This window comes from Zootermopsis nevadensis, unplaced genomic scaffold (genome assembly GCF_977971745.1).
Source record: "Zootermopsis nevadensis isolate Lab colony 2312 unplaced genomic scaffold, Znev_1.0 Znev_ptg000030l, whole genome shotgun sequence".
Lineage (NCBI taxonomy): Eukaryota > Metazoa > Arthropoda > Insecta > Blattodea > Termopsidae > Zootermopsis > Zootermopsis nevadensis.
The window spans coordinates 15,443,512-15,459,155 of NW_028259162.1; the positions used below are offsets into that span (position 1 = coordinate 15,443,512).

The following is a 15,644-nucleotide window of genomic DNA, read 5'->3' on the forward strand; positions in this document are numbered from 1 at the left end:
ACATACATTTTAGGAAAAATAGGCTGTGAGGATGTGAATTCAACTCAACTGGATCATGGTAATGTGTCGATATAACGGAGATATTTCGTAGTAACTGTTTTGAAGATTCAGGTGCCAGGGAACAGTTACATTTAGTTTTATGTATTTTGTTATCAGAGAAGATTCAGTGGCAGAATATTAATTACTTGATACATAGGGTTTGCCAGATGAATGCACAATTATTACAATAAAGAATATTACAAATTAAGATGCTCTATGAGATAACAAACATTAATTTAACTGATGATCTGGGAAAGTATAGTAACCCTACATGAATAACAAATACTTTTCTGTGGGGCTTCGCACTTGTAATGAGTAACCAGTGTAATTGGCTCAAACATCGAAGGGAGGGGAGTAATTTAAAGCAAGGTGAATTCCGAACGAGGTATTCCATTCCGAATTTATACGAGCAATCGATATTTTGGTAGAATAGCTCTGCTACTGGATCGTTCATTTTAAATCTCCCGTTTCATTGTGGGAGGTCCAAAAAGACGTCGCCTCCTGCTACTCTGCTGGCTCTGAATTATGTGGCGTTCTGCATTTGTTCGGCCATTAATTTGTGACCGGGCTTCGTGTTTTCAAGTTGGGATCGAAACCAGTGGTGATTTATTTATTGCCCGCTCTACAAAAGTTGTATCAGTGGTGCCAACAGATCCTCTCTCTCCCTTCCTCTCTTTTACAGGACGTTTTTGTAAAGCGCTATTCACATGAGATCGATATGTGATTATTTACGCCACAGTATGATTTACAATTATCTGCCTTAATTTAATTCATTATCGGGGGTAAAATAAAGAACGAGCAGAAGCGAAGAGAATCCACATGAAATCTGCGAAACAAAAAAGCTGCGTAATTTAATCTCCGCATCAAAAATTAATACCGCCTATCAAAATAAAGTTGTGCAGTTTCATGTCGTTTCTTGTTATTTTTTAACCTATTTATCGATGTCGTTTCAACTGCAGAGACTGTAAAGTAAATGAATGCAATCATGAATATGTGTAAATTGTTTCAAGCAATGTCCAGGAATTTGTCTGGAGTAGTCGAAGAAAGCTACGAACTACATCGATAAGAACTCGAACGAGATTAGAACCGAATATCTCCCGATCGTTATTGGCAAACCGGCCTGTCCCTGACAAAATTCTGGGCGTTTTCCTTCTCAAATCTCTATTATTATAATAGATTATAATAGTTTACTTTAACCTTCTGCAATACTGTTTCTTTAGTCTTGCCGACAGGGCAGACAGAAACGAATAACTCAACAAATAAACATGCCAGTCTTCTGGAATGTTACTTCGTGTAACGTACACCTGAATTTTTATTCTATGCTGTTTTTCTTGAAACGTCTTGCATCTTGGCTACCGGTAGGAGTCTTTGGCATTTAAAACGGTTTGCTTCTTGTGTTTTTAAATACTATAAGTTTAATTTTCGATGTGTATCTAAGGAGCAGATTTTAGAGATATCTTTCACCAAAATTTTGTAAATGGTATCTAGATGAACATGAACGATGAGTTTGGAATTCGTGAAAGGAATGATCCATTATTTATTTTAATTCAACTTGATAGTGCATATCTAGATGAAATCAGAATGTCTACTTACCTTACCGAGTTTCTAACCCCGGATTTCCTGTATACGAAGCAGTAGTACCGGTTACTGCGTGGCAAGTAAGGGATACGACAGGGAAGATACATAGATCAAAGAAACAAGGAAACAAACAGTTTAGCATGCAGTAATCTGCGTTAATATGTGAACTCAGCTCACCTGTACCTCGTCAGTAGTGTCACAACTGTCAGTGTAATACAACTGCTCCCTGTTCGCAACGCGCTGATTGAAGATAATGCTAAAGAACACAGGAAAACACGAATATCTAAAAAAAAAATTGAGATACATAACAAATGTGAGTACAGTTATAAATTGAAATGTCTGTTGGAACAGTTTTTACAATCTTTTTGTTCTCTGATTAACTCTTTTCTTTTGGATTAAAAACTTTAATCCATTTTGATTAAAAATATAATTTTTCTCGAAGCCTTCACATGCTCGTTTCACGTTCGTGGAATTGAAAGATTAAGTCACAATGCATTTCGTGCAGTCTGTACATTTATTTTAGCTCGTAATATATTTCTGGCCTAAGATTTATTTTTTGGAACATCCACATAGACGATTTTATTCGTAGCAAGTGAGTTATATGTAGATGATTAAGATTAAATAACCTTATTTATGTGAACAGGTAATTACTGAGATCTCGTATCTGGTTTTAAAATACATTAGTTATATTTCTATGAATTGTTCATAAGAAGTGTAACAAAGAACTCCCCCATGTTACAAACTCCCCATCCTATCATATCCCAATTTTTTAGTGTAAAATCTAGATAAAAATTTTACAAGGAGCTTCGGATGGATTCTATTACGATAACGGAATCTACGTCTTTCGCATAAATAATTTCCATTCCTACATAGTGGCACAATAAACACATTATTTCTGATAAAATTTTAATCGCTACCTGATATCTTTAGAAGCCAAAACATAGTAAGTGCGATTTCAAGTTCTCACGGCTGCCAGTTTGAAGATTGTCTTCTGGGATGTTGCTTCGTGAAAACTTCTAGAAATTGACTGACGTTTCAGAGGTGTTTGTTGCCTCCAGTATGAGGGCCCTTATTATGGAGGTGACATCTCAGAAGACAACCATCCCCAAAACATGAGGTCAGGCTCATACGCCAGCTTTAAAAGGAAACTAGAGATTCCTGCTACTGATGAAGCTCTTTCTTGCTACAGTCATTAGAAGAAAGGAATTCGTACAACAGAGTTATTAGCGTAATTTTAGTTTATTAATAAGGTTTTTATAATGTTACGAGGTGCATTCAAATCGTAAACTCACTTTTAGTGGAAGGACAGGTAATTAATCAGTAAATGCATTTCAGCGCACACGCAAGAAGTACAAGTTTTCAGACATTTTTACTTTTCTTATGTCGTTAGATGATTTGAAGTAGTACGTAGCAGCAATTAACAGTCACAGTTTCGATTCCTTTCTTTATCCAATAGTCAACATAGTTTCTTATCATCTGTGATAAGACCTATATTGGTTTTTCTTACGTATGACACTTTCAGGTCCACATATAATTTTGGTTGTTACCGACGTTAAACGGAACGAAATGAATTTAACTTAAAGTTACTCATAGCTGAATGATACAAGAATTCAGGAAAATGAGGCGTAGCGAAATAAAAAAACACCTAAAATATGTGGAAAAAGTTGTTCGTGTCAAGTTAATGAATTATTCCCACAGTGCGAAAGTGTTATTGAAAAGTCCGGTCTCGTTAGAAGAAAAGGAATTTCCTAGCAAGAGGCGGTAGATGTAAAGAAAAGTCTAAGCTGGGCAATATTTTGGGGGACGTGCAGCCATTTATACGTGCGAACGTGTGTGTGTGTGGTATAGTCGGAGGGTGTGGGTCAGTAACTTGCCTAAAGGTATGCAGTATTCTCACAGAGCATTTTCTAGGAACCAGGTTCTGGGTCATCTACACGTGTAGAACATTTTGCTACGGTTAGAATGTATATTTTACCTTAAATCGGCTTACATTCCTCATAATTGTAATAACATTCTTTCTTAACAGTTCGTAAAATTTAATGAGATTTAGGAAGATCATTTTAAATTTTTATCAAACGTCTTACCCAGGATAATGGCCGCTCAAGAAGAACTAGTGAAAAAAGTTTTTGTGACAGACTAGATATCAATTAAATAAACAATAATATATTAATTTCTAATTTTAATTTATTTACTCTATTTAATATATATAATAATATATATATTAGGACAGAGAGTATCATGTGCATTACATGTATATGTTACCAGCAATGTATGAAATCCGGCTATGTATAGAATGCCTAAAGTCTGTAGGCAAAATATGAAATAAATCGTAATGTTATATTGTTTGGAAGTGTAATTAAAATTAATCAAAATCGATTGGGTAAGTTGTCAAGATGGAGGTTGTACAAGATAGTCGGGAAAACACAAAGCTACTGAATCTGAACATGACAAGAGTTTTGATAATTAAATAATCTTGTTTTATATTAAGTTTTTGCAGATATAAAAGATAAAATAAAACTGTATAAATCGTATTATAGAAACTTATTTGTTATATATTTTACCTAAAGAATTTGAGGCATTTCTTAAAATTCCTAGGTATTCTACAGAATACCTAGGCAAAGTATAAAATAAACTGTCAGTTTCATACATTGCCTAAAATTTCTAGGCATTTTATAAAGTGCCTGTGCATTCCATGGAATGCCTGAATTTCTTACTTTACCTATTGAATTTATGCATTCTAAACATTGCCTAGGTATTCAATACATTTCCGGGTTTCATAGTTTGCAGGTAACATATATTATGTAGTTATACACGTGGCGATACCATTTACTTTTCTTTGTAGCCCTCTCTCTTGATGTCCGACATTTAGCGTGACACAAATCATGATGAATAATGAAGTGAGTTATCTGAATGCAGAATACAATTCTGTTTACTGTGCGGTAGAGTTCTGATCTGTTACAACATTGGCGACCTTTTAACAAAATGGCCCCTTAAAGTAGAGCTCTTGTTATGACCCCAAATGATAATTTAAGTGAGTATCAAAGCAGTTCCCGTGGTTTAGTTCTGTATTGTAGCTCACTATCATGAGGACGAAAGCGACGAGCTTGATAGAGTTTGAAGCAGCGGTTAAATGTGGGTTACCACTATCCTACAGCTCAGTTAAGTATTAACGACCAGTAAGTGTATACGGTGGATATGATTTGTGGTGCTGATTGTCTTTGACATGAACCAGCCAGTATCAACTCTGATAAACGCTAAAGTATTCCCAAATAAAATTATATACGCCTATTTTAAAACTAGCACTTACAAAACATAAAAGTTAATGGCGAAATTATTACAAAAATATAAGATAAATCATTTATATTTAAAGGTTTATGGCTGTAGAGTGACATATTCTATATAGTCATTCTGTTGGGCGTTTTCAATTGTATAATTATTTTTTCAAATCACAACGATTTGAAATTTGGATCTACTTCGGTAATCAGGCGATAAAAGCTATTATGTTATACCCCCTTGTCGAGGTTATTTCAAACTATTTTTACGAAAAAGTCGCAGGAGGTTTACTGCGTGAAGAAATATATAATTATCAAATTGACTAAAATCTAGTTTACTGTCTAGCATATAACTTGGAAGTTGACACAGTACTCAAAATTAAACAATGACCAGTGAGGATGAGGAAGACGTGAACCATAAGAGTTAAGGTATGAGAGTGGAAAGTAGATGTGGAGGGGGGGGGGGTAAATTGATGATGGAAGATTGGAGGAGGAGGATGTGAAGAAGAAGAATGATGAAGACCTTAAAAGAAGGAAGAAAGAGTAGGAGGATAATCATAACCCCTAAATAATAACTTGAAAATTGTGAACGATTCACTGTCTTAGACAGGATGATATCATTCAATATATTTCCAATATGTCATATTTTTGAATAGGGCACTAACGTATAGTCAGAAATCCTCTGCTCAGGAAATGCATAGAGTAAAGGTTTTTGCGTTGCTCCGATCACTATACTACAGAAATTGAGTGAGATTGTGCTTACATTGTTCTACGCCAAACGACTTTACAATTTACGCCTATACAGCACCCAGAAGACCAACATCGTCATTTTAATATCTCCCTCAGGACTGAATTACAAATAAGGGACATGGTTAAGTTATCAGAAATACTTTTAAATTTTTTACATGGATAGACTTGAACTATTTATGCACCACATATGGCCAATATTACACATATGTTTTAAACCGTTACCAGAAGCAAAATTCTTGTTCGATAGAACAATTATTCCTTTCCCTTCATTGGTAACGAATCTGTGAGCGTGGACCGTGATGCACCGACACGATGTAACGCTGAACTAGGCCTGTAATAACGGATAAAATTATGCATTTATATGACGCAGAAAAAAAGGGTATGAACTCTTCGTATGTACATTAATGACAGACCGTAAAGACGCTGCAGAATTTACTGAGGAAACTTGAAAAGCGATAGAGGTAATACGTCTTTGCCATCCCCCTAGGGAATGTTAAAACTGTGAAATGAGCAACATTCCGTAGGTCTGAATGAGGGCAGAGGGTAGAGGAAAGATGCAATTTATTGGAGTTTATCTGAAGTCGTAAAGTTCTGTGGCTTTAAGTACTCCCCAACCATGCAATAGGCGGGTACCCTATTTTCTCTTCTTTGCCGCCATTGCTAGTTTCTCAGATAATTTACATAGTGCTCAGATTGCAGCACACGAATTTATAAATAACACTCAGAATCAAGAAGGCTATACTGACGACATGTAGAGAGAAAAGTTTGTATTGCATCTGACATGTAACCGCAAAGACTAGATTTCTATACGATTACGTGACAATTACCACCGCATGCAACTGATACATTACAAATTTTGCTTCATTTCACAGAGAGGGAGAGAGAGTAAATTTGACTACAAATAAGACGTTATGCAGAACAGCATAAATCAGAGTCCTCTCAATTTCGAAATTCTTCTCCTTTTATGAAACATGGAAGTTGACTCTTTCGTGCGTTAATCACTGAATTACTTTTTTCTGTTAAGATCATGTATCCAGATTCAAAGATTTTATATTTATTATGCTCAGGATTGGTATTAGATAAGCTTATATATATAAAATAATTGTGACTATATAGAATTGATTTACTGTAATAAATTTTAAAAAATTTGTAACCAGTTTTGTAGAAGTTTCAAATCAATTTAAACACTTCCTTTCGTGAAGGCAAAATTATTATATAAACTGGTATTTCTGCTGTTTGAACAATAGATTTCAAGAGCGTATTTGATATCCGCTTTACACATTAACGCTTTATTTAAATTTAATATTAGTATTTAAATTTAAAGTCAAACTTAATGTTATATTAGTAGTTAGCTGTCATAATGAACAATGGTCACGCCTTACACTCTCATTGTCATAAAGTAAGAAGTTCCTGTCCTGTATGTATTTGTATGCAATGTATGTGTAAAATGCATGCATCCATTACATACAGAATTTGCATTAAGAATTTATTAGACAGACAGAGAGACGCTACACATGCAAATGTCTTATGTTGCAGTATGTAAATTTGAGAATATATGTGTGTAGGCGTTTTGTGAGAATGGCATAGTTTGAAAGAACAATAGCTAAGGGATTAAGAACAACTGATGTGGGACAAGCCGATGTCATTAGAATGGCAAACAGAGATGGTATAATTTTTTATGTTAAATCAGTCAAAGAAATTGAAGCTTAAGAAAGTAAATGCATTTGTGAAAATTGTAGTGTAGTTAATGAATGTTCAAAGCGCTGTAACTCTGCTTTCTGCTTAAACTCTTATTCCTTTGTTGTTACTTTAAAGTTTCGTAAACAGGAAATTAAACTAGCCAGGAGCAAGAAACTGCAAGTACATAGATTTTTGTAAAATAGTTTTGTTTTTGGACTTGTCTATCGTCTAAATTATAACATTATAAAACTAAAACGTTTCGGAAGATGGATTCTGTTCCCATCTTCAGGCAGAAAGGGTGGGGGAGAGAAGAAGACAGAAACTTACCTGTTGGGTCCTCTCTTGGTTAATCTAGCTCAACCACGGGACCCAATAGCTTCGGTAGGCGGGAGGGGATTGGAAGTGACAGAAAATATACATTTTGGACCCCCTGGTTAACCAAACAACCAGGGGACACATCAATTTCCGAAATATTGCACTTTTATTTTTTTTTTAATTCTGATGATGAAGAAAGTACAAAAGAACTTTATAAATTATAATGCAGACTTTGGCATAGATATTTATTTCAGAATTTTATTTCTATTGTATTTGGTTGCGTAACATTGTGTAAGGTTTTAGTGGTAATGTTTTACTTTTAAACAGTCGTTAATCTTAACTGGATACAGTAAGTGGTTCGCTTAATATCGACACAATTGATTCAGTCTCGTTATAAGAACATTATTTCTGTTTCTCAGGCCTATTAAGAGAAATACGAGTAATTATTTATTTCTTACTAGTGTCGCAGCTAAATGTATACTGAAAGAAATTTGATTATAGATTTACTAAAATTATCACTTGAGAGAGATATCTGTCAGTCCTGTAAAATTTCAAATGTCTTTCCGGAATGCTGCACCTCTTAGTCTGATAGACATTAACAGACGTTTGAAGGGTGCTTACTGCCTCAATCAATAATTGCCATTTTAATCAGACTAGTCAAACTTAATTATCACATTCTTCACACTGTGTATACAAAACATGTTCTTATTGTGAACCTGGTAATTGCTCAGTTGGTTATTAAAATCTCCGCCTTTTAGGGAATTACAAATTCCATTACCTTGTTGAGAATAGTAATCTACTGGATCTTTTCCTGAATCAGTTGAACCCGGTTCAAATCTTTACCCCTGTTTACTCAGACTCACTGTAATATTACCTTCCTATTTAATTATCAGTCTCAAGTCTAATTTCCGTTGAGGTTTTCAAATTAAAAACTTAGTATGTACTTTTTACTTCTCCCAGAAAAGATAACACACGAATATAGGCAACACCTTGTGCACTGCAGTAAAGGATTTTGCTCTGGATCAAAAGCAAATTAGAATAGATATAATTATAATTATGAGGATGCTACGGTGGGAAGTCACGTCAGTGAATGGTTCCTGCAGCCTCCGTGAAATCTCTTCGGACACATAGAGGTGCCTTTTTCCTGTGTCATACAGAGGGTTACGAGGTGAGGTGGTCTGCCAGCTGCAGTAGCTGGCACTAATATACATCCCTGATGGAGAAAAATGTCTTGCTTCTCAGGCAGTTGCAGCTCGTAAAGCTGTCAGCCCCGATAGTTTCGTCGTAACTCAGCTGTACACTCGACTCACAAAACTTCAGACACCGAATTTCAGAATACCAACCAAAGCTAGTGGTGGTCCTTATAAAATATTAGTTTTCTTAAGTATGACTGAAATACTTTTGATGCACGTGTTCATTAAATTACAAAGAATTTATTTCTTTATTATAAATGTAACACATTAAATACCAATCAAGTGAAAATAAAAATACATTACCACAATAAATTAATGCCGATAGGGTGTCAGCAGGCACTACCCATACGTTACAATATATTTGTATTTAATTTTGCACCTATATTTACAGATAATTTATGTGGTTGCCAATTGTTACTGTCGTAATTAATAAAAGCATCCAAAAAAGGTTTATGGATGTCTTGAAACTTTAGTCCTAGACTACAATCGTTGAACTTTAACTGCCGTTTCTCTGAAGTCAGTTAATAATTTCAAATTTTTAAGAAAAATATTAATATTTTATACGCACTGAGGACTCAGCTGTATGGGAAACGATAAAATTGTGTTTAAAATAATTAACATAGAGTGGCTTAGGAGACAAGTGTTGAGCTGTCGGCGACAAAACATCCAGCTGTTCTGAAACGCATTAGTTTTTTGTTACTTTCACAGAAAATATGAAAACTGTAAATTTGCAAGGATATTATGTATGTAGAACCTAATTACGTTGCAAAGTAAATAGACTTTTGAGGACTTCAAAATTTATGTAAAGCCCTAATTTAATCATGAAATAAATACATCGAATTATTAGTTATGCCCTTAAAATGTTGCATGTTCCATCGAATGTCCTATAAAAGTAACTAGGTTACTTGAAGTGCATTCGAACGAAATCTCTTGAAGGGGATGAACTGTATTTCATGATCCAGAATCATCCTGAATCAAGAAACTGCTTCATCGCCATTGCTTTCACGCTTCGCCTTAGAACACGTAATTAAAATTAAAGAAATTATATAAGAATTCAGTTTAAAATTAGACCATGTAATAAGTGGTACTGATGATAACTTATTAAATGACAAAATAAAAACCCTAAGACGAATAGAGAAATAAAATTTTTATGGTGATGGTGTGCTACAAAAACATTATTACGCTTTATTTGAGCGAAGTTTCTGGATAATGCATTATAAATTACAACGTTCTGTCATTTCGTCCGTCTGTCCGTCTGTCTGGATGTCTTTACTCAAGAATCACAGGACAACCATTGAATGAACTGGGAAGAAATTTTATATGGAGCTTCTGTCGTTGGGGCCTGCCACATAGCGTGCTTTTAATTGTGCTACGATCAGTGATAATTAAATTACGGATTACGAAATTTAGAAATTGGCCAGTGAGGTGTTGCACTCTGGTGGTCAAAGTTCGAAATTGTTTTTAGGACGGGATAGGTTATTATGCGTTTTTTGCACGAAGTGCGTGGGGAGAACGCATTATGGGCTGGTTGTGTCTGTCCGCCGGTCCTCCTGTCCAGTTGATTCTACCCAATTACCACTTGAAGGTTTGGGATGAAACATGGTATTGTTCCGAACGACCTCAAAATCTTACTTTAACGCGTCATACTATTCGTGATAACATCATGACGGGTGAGGAAATTCGTGAAGTGGACATTGGAGTGCGTTGATCTGGTGGTAAATAAGGAGAAATCGTTGCCAGAATGTTTTTGTTTACAATGATTACCATGGTTACCATTGGTAATCATTTTTATGTGTTCTTGGAATGTTTACTATGATTGATATGGCATCATGGTTCTTACTAATACAAGCAGGATCATACAAGTTGTTCGTGTATGTTAACATTTCATTTATCATAACAGGTTAGTTGACTTGGTTAGGACACATTAGTTTAGGTTAGGTTAGGCTATATCAGGCCCGTCTAAGTTTGGTTAGGCCAGATTAAGACATGTTAGGTTAGGTTATGTTAGGTTCTTCCAGATTCTATTAAGTAAATTTATGTAAGGATAAATGTATAAGTATGACTTTCAAAATATTATAAGATATTGTAGGTGCGTCATATTGTGATTTATTTAAATAGTATTAAAAATATATTAAAATTGGCCGACAATCACAATATAAGATAATTAAAAGATTAAAATATCATTTTTCGTACCGTATCGAGTACTCGATTTACATGTGGAACATTTACGACATGTTTCGGCTATCATAGAGCCGTCATCAGGTGTTATGTTATAAACTTTTTAACTGAATTACTGATTTATAATGCTTTTTAGTTTTCATTTCATTTTCTCGTCCTTCATATTGTATCTTCATCCGTTGTTGTGTCACATGTCTAATATAATTGCATGTCGTAGTGATGCCAATGTTGTGTATATTGGACTGTGAATTAAAGGTTTCAAAACTATTAATGAAAATTGAATATAGAAAACAAAATAAATAGATGAAAGTAATCATATGCACTCCAGTACCTTGACCCCAACCCTGACAAACCACCTTTCACCCACTAGCACCGCAGTCGGTAACCAGCCACGATCCGATACAGTATACCTCCAATCTCTCCTAATATTGCTACGATATTACTTCTCGGGTAAGTTTATATGATTACTTTCATCTATTTATTTTGTTTTCTATATTCAATTTTCATTAATAGTTTTGAAACCTTTAATTCACAGTCCAATATACACAACATTGGCATCACTACGACATGCAATTATATTAGACATGTGACACAACAACGGATGAAGATACAATATGAAGAACGAGAAAATGAAATGAAAACTAAAAAGCATTATAAATCAGTAATTCAGTTAAAAAGTTTATAACATAACACCTGATGACGGCTCTATGATAGCCGAAACATGTCGTAAATGTTCCACATGTAAATCGAGTACTCGATACGGAACGAAAAATGATATTTTAATCTTTTAATTATCTTATATTGTGATTGACGGCCAATTTTAATATATTTTTAATACTATGACTTTCAAATATGATAATTTTGAACTCGGTAAGCGTTACATTTTTGTTTTAAATTTTGAAATTTCGAAAAACTTTGAAAATTATAAAATTGTGGGCATTCTTAAATTTTAAAAATTTAGAAGATATAGAATTTTTTAAGTCTTAATAAAATTCATATTTAGATTTTTGAGGAATATTACTTTTTAACGCCGCCACAGAGGCCGCGTGGTCTGAGGCGTGGGCCTTGTGCCGCTTGGTCAATGGGACCGTGGGTTCCAATCCCACTCATGGCATGGATGTTTGTTCGCGTCTTTCTGTGTTGTGTTGTCCTGTGTGTAGGTAGAGGCCTTGCGATGGGCCGATCCCTCGTCCAAGGAGTGCTACCTAATGTCTATAGATCAAGGCCCGCAGGTGCTCAAGACACTGAAGAACGGGACGCCTAAGTATTTTGTTTTAGCATTTTTATATCATGAAACTCTGAAATTTGTGAAGTCCGAGAATGTGGTGGGGTTATTTCATTCAAGTTTCTGCGAGGTCAAGTTAGGTTAGGTGAGATGAGGACGTGTTATGTTAGGATATGGCACGACAACCCAGAAGACATTTATCTTTGAAATCACCGCCGCGAAAATATAAAACCCTACTAAGAGAGACGTTGCAGGAAAGATGTTACATAATATGGAACTTCATTGTATGTAGTCTTCGTGTAATAGTGTTAGGATGAGGAGGGTTTGGTGGGCGGGGCATGCAGCAGGGACATGTAAATAAAGAAACGTGTTCAAGATTTTGGTTCAAAGGGGATAGGTAATTTATGAGACGTTAATATTAAAATACACGTACGGATGTAGGATGTAATGAGATTTATTGGATTAAGCTGGTTCAATACAGGCTCCTGCAGGAGACCTATGTTAGTTTCATAAATTACCTTCATGTTTAAAGAATCAGTATTAGTTTGTCTTTAATTTACGATATACTTTTCTTGCCTTATATTTATTATATCGTCTCGTTTAATAGTATTACCACTGTGAACGAAAAACACATATTTCGCGCGGTTATATGTAAACATGTAGACCAAGTACGAGAAATCTTGTTGTTGTTGTTGTTGTTCTTAGTCTGAGAACCAAGGAATCTCATCTTTACTCTGGTTATGTAGCTCTGTATGCACTGTATTTTTCACGGTAGGAAGGGAGAAACTAAATTGCCACACCACATGAAAGAGCAGCTTGAAATGAACCAGCGGAGTGCCTTATGTAGACACTTTTGAGCAAGGAGAAAGCACTGAAACGCTAGTGGGGTTGCGAAATTGCACCGTCTTGGAGTCAATCACCGGCTAGGCCAACATGAAGAAGTAGTAAGGCGGGGAAAGTAACCAAAAAGAATATCTGCACATTCGATATTCGAAATTGTTAACTTGGCTGGACCATGCTTATGGCTTTCGATTACGTTCCAAAGTTTGTGAAGGATCTTGAAAGACAAATAGTCAAATTGTAGCATTCAATTCGTATTTTTAGTTTTTTTAAAGACACAACGAGATTTTCCTTAAGCACCATTAAGATGATCATCATTTTAATGGTAAAGAACTGCGTATTATTTACGGTACGGAATACATTCTTAAAAAATAAGTTCGGCTTTTAAGGTTTAAATTACATGTTCTTAAACCAACATGAAAGAAACAGATTTAAGATGTCTGGTTTTCTGTCGTGAATAATTTCGTTACTTTGTGTCTTATGTTACAGGATAAACACGATGTGCCATATGGTTTTGCTAAAGAAAGTACTTTGGCGTTATAAAAATCAAAACATCATCTCTCTGTGGATGACACTGATGATCCCGCTAGATGGTAACAAAATACGTGGAATTCTAGTTGCCTTTACGAACTTGGCAGATATATATTTACGTCTTAAGAACTAAAAGAGATACATATAAAATATTCTTATAAATGTATACACATATATTAAAGCAAGACTATGAACGTCTTCGCCTATACATAAACACATGTACGTTAGTAGATACTGGGACACGCGAGTGACTGTTGGTAATAAACATGTGGGTCTCTGCCGCTCAAATGCGTTATTCGACGCGTCTCACAACGCGTGTTTTTGACTCGCATCAGTATCACTGCATATCATTTTCATATTTTATGGCACCGTCTTGAAACTAATTAACTCTCATACCGTGAGAAGACAGCGTGAAGTGACTTTGGCAACTCTAGTATCGCCTCCGCTTCGCGGGCTCCTAATAGCTGTTCATTTCGGATGTATTTGTAAGGAAAGACATATTTTGTTATCATGAAGTCATTAGGTGTGTGCCCCATAATAGCGCCGTAAAATGTTTAGTCTGGAAATTTGAGGAGAAGAGACGAAATGCGTAAATTAGAAAGAATCTTCTGTAAGTTAAATATGACAGTGTAAATACAGTTCTTCTGGTTCAAAATACGGTCTTTGTGAACACGTTGATAAATATTCGGGTTGCGCAAAAAACGGGGAATTCCTTGAGAAATTGAGCAATAATTAGCCCCCCCCAAGAAGGTTTCTTCTCTATGAAATTAAATATTACACGACAGTTCGATAAATTAAATCGAACGTTCACAAGGATCTATCTTGACGCACATACTTATATTATTTTTATGTTACTACAGATCATATAGATTTGTGTTCGGGGGATAGAAAATTATTTCTCAGCCCAAAGGATGTAGGCCTGTATGTTTCGTTAAAAGCTGTCATATTTAGATTTTAAGATTACTGTACTCAGTGATCCCTGTACCAATTAGATAAGTTATCTGACTAATTTAATTCTATGGGACACTTTCCTTTTTCCGATTCCGATATTTGTTCATCTGGCCAGAATGTCCACGGCTTTTGTGAAAATAGTAGATTCATTTCATTCTCCAGAAAAATCCACTGCTCAACTATAACCAGGGCCAGTTTAATCCAGTCCATACCGTAATCCTTATACGGAGGGTTCTAAATGTTCCACATCTGGGACTACATTCACCTTCTCTTATCGACTTGCGGCCCTAGAGCATTTCATTAAAACACCATAAAAGTTTATTAAAAATGCTACTAAATTAGGACTATATCTGCAAGAAAATTGAAGTTACTCTTTCATTTTCTTTATCAGAATCAGACATAGAGTTATTTTACACTGCTTTTGCTTGAATAATCCTTCAATATCACGTTTAAATTCTGTTGTTGAACCCTTCAAGTGTTCATCAGTAAAGCTCGTCATGTTTGACTTAACCTTCATTATTAAGCTCCGCAGTTGCTCGCAGTGATAATTATTGACTATTCTGACGTCATTAACCCCTTAAAGCTCGTAGTTCAGTTTAGTTCTTTCCTTAAAGAAAGCATATAAATCTCTGTTACAAGGATGAGTTGGTTAAAGTTCTTCCAAGAAGTACTCCATGTTTATTCTGAAAACCATATGAAACCCATACACAGGCTTCACGCAGTGGGCATAATAAGTAGTTAGTGGATGGTAAACTACATCTACACCACTGGATATTAAGGTTTTAACAATATGTATTTTACGATGTAAAATAACAAAATTTGACAAAGGGCCGTGGGTTGAGAACCTCTGCTTTAGTGTCAAATTTCATGCTTATGAACCCATCATCATCTGTGCCTAAATCTCATTCTTTCCTGAGGTTGTCCGTCTGAAATGTACAGCACCGAACTCCCATGTCGGAGGACCACCCCTTGTCTTCCGCCGATGTTCTCTTGCTAATTATTACATATTCATAGCTATCGTCCATCCGGTACCACGCCGTGGTTACAAGCGGCCCAATTAACTTGGCCCCTCAATTGATGCGGCTACTCATG

General features: G+C 35.3%; 1 long non-coding RNA gene across 2 annotated transcripts; it reads left to right on the forward strand.

The window, feature by feature from the left end:
- Positions 1-10,596: 10,596 nt before the first annotated feature.
- LOC110841438 (uncharacterized) lies at positions 10,597-14,439 on the forward strand. Of its 2 annotated transcripts, XR_002547197.2 has the most exons (3): positions 10,597-10,727; positions 12,166-12,269; positions 13,560-14,439. It is a non-coding gene; the product is annotated as an uncharacterized LOC110841438 (long non-coding RNA). The 2 variants fall into 2 exon arrangements; XR_015537836.1 differs by lacking the exon at positions 12,166-12,269.
- Positions 14,440-15,644: the final 1,205 nt, after the last annotated feature.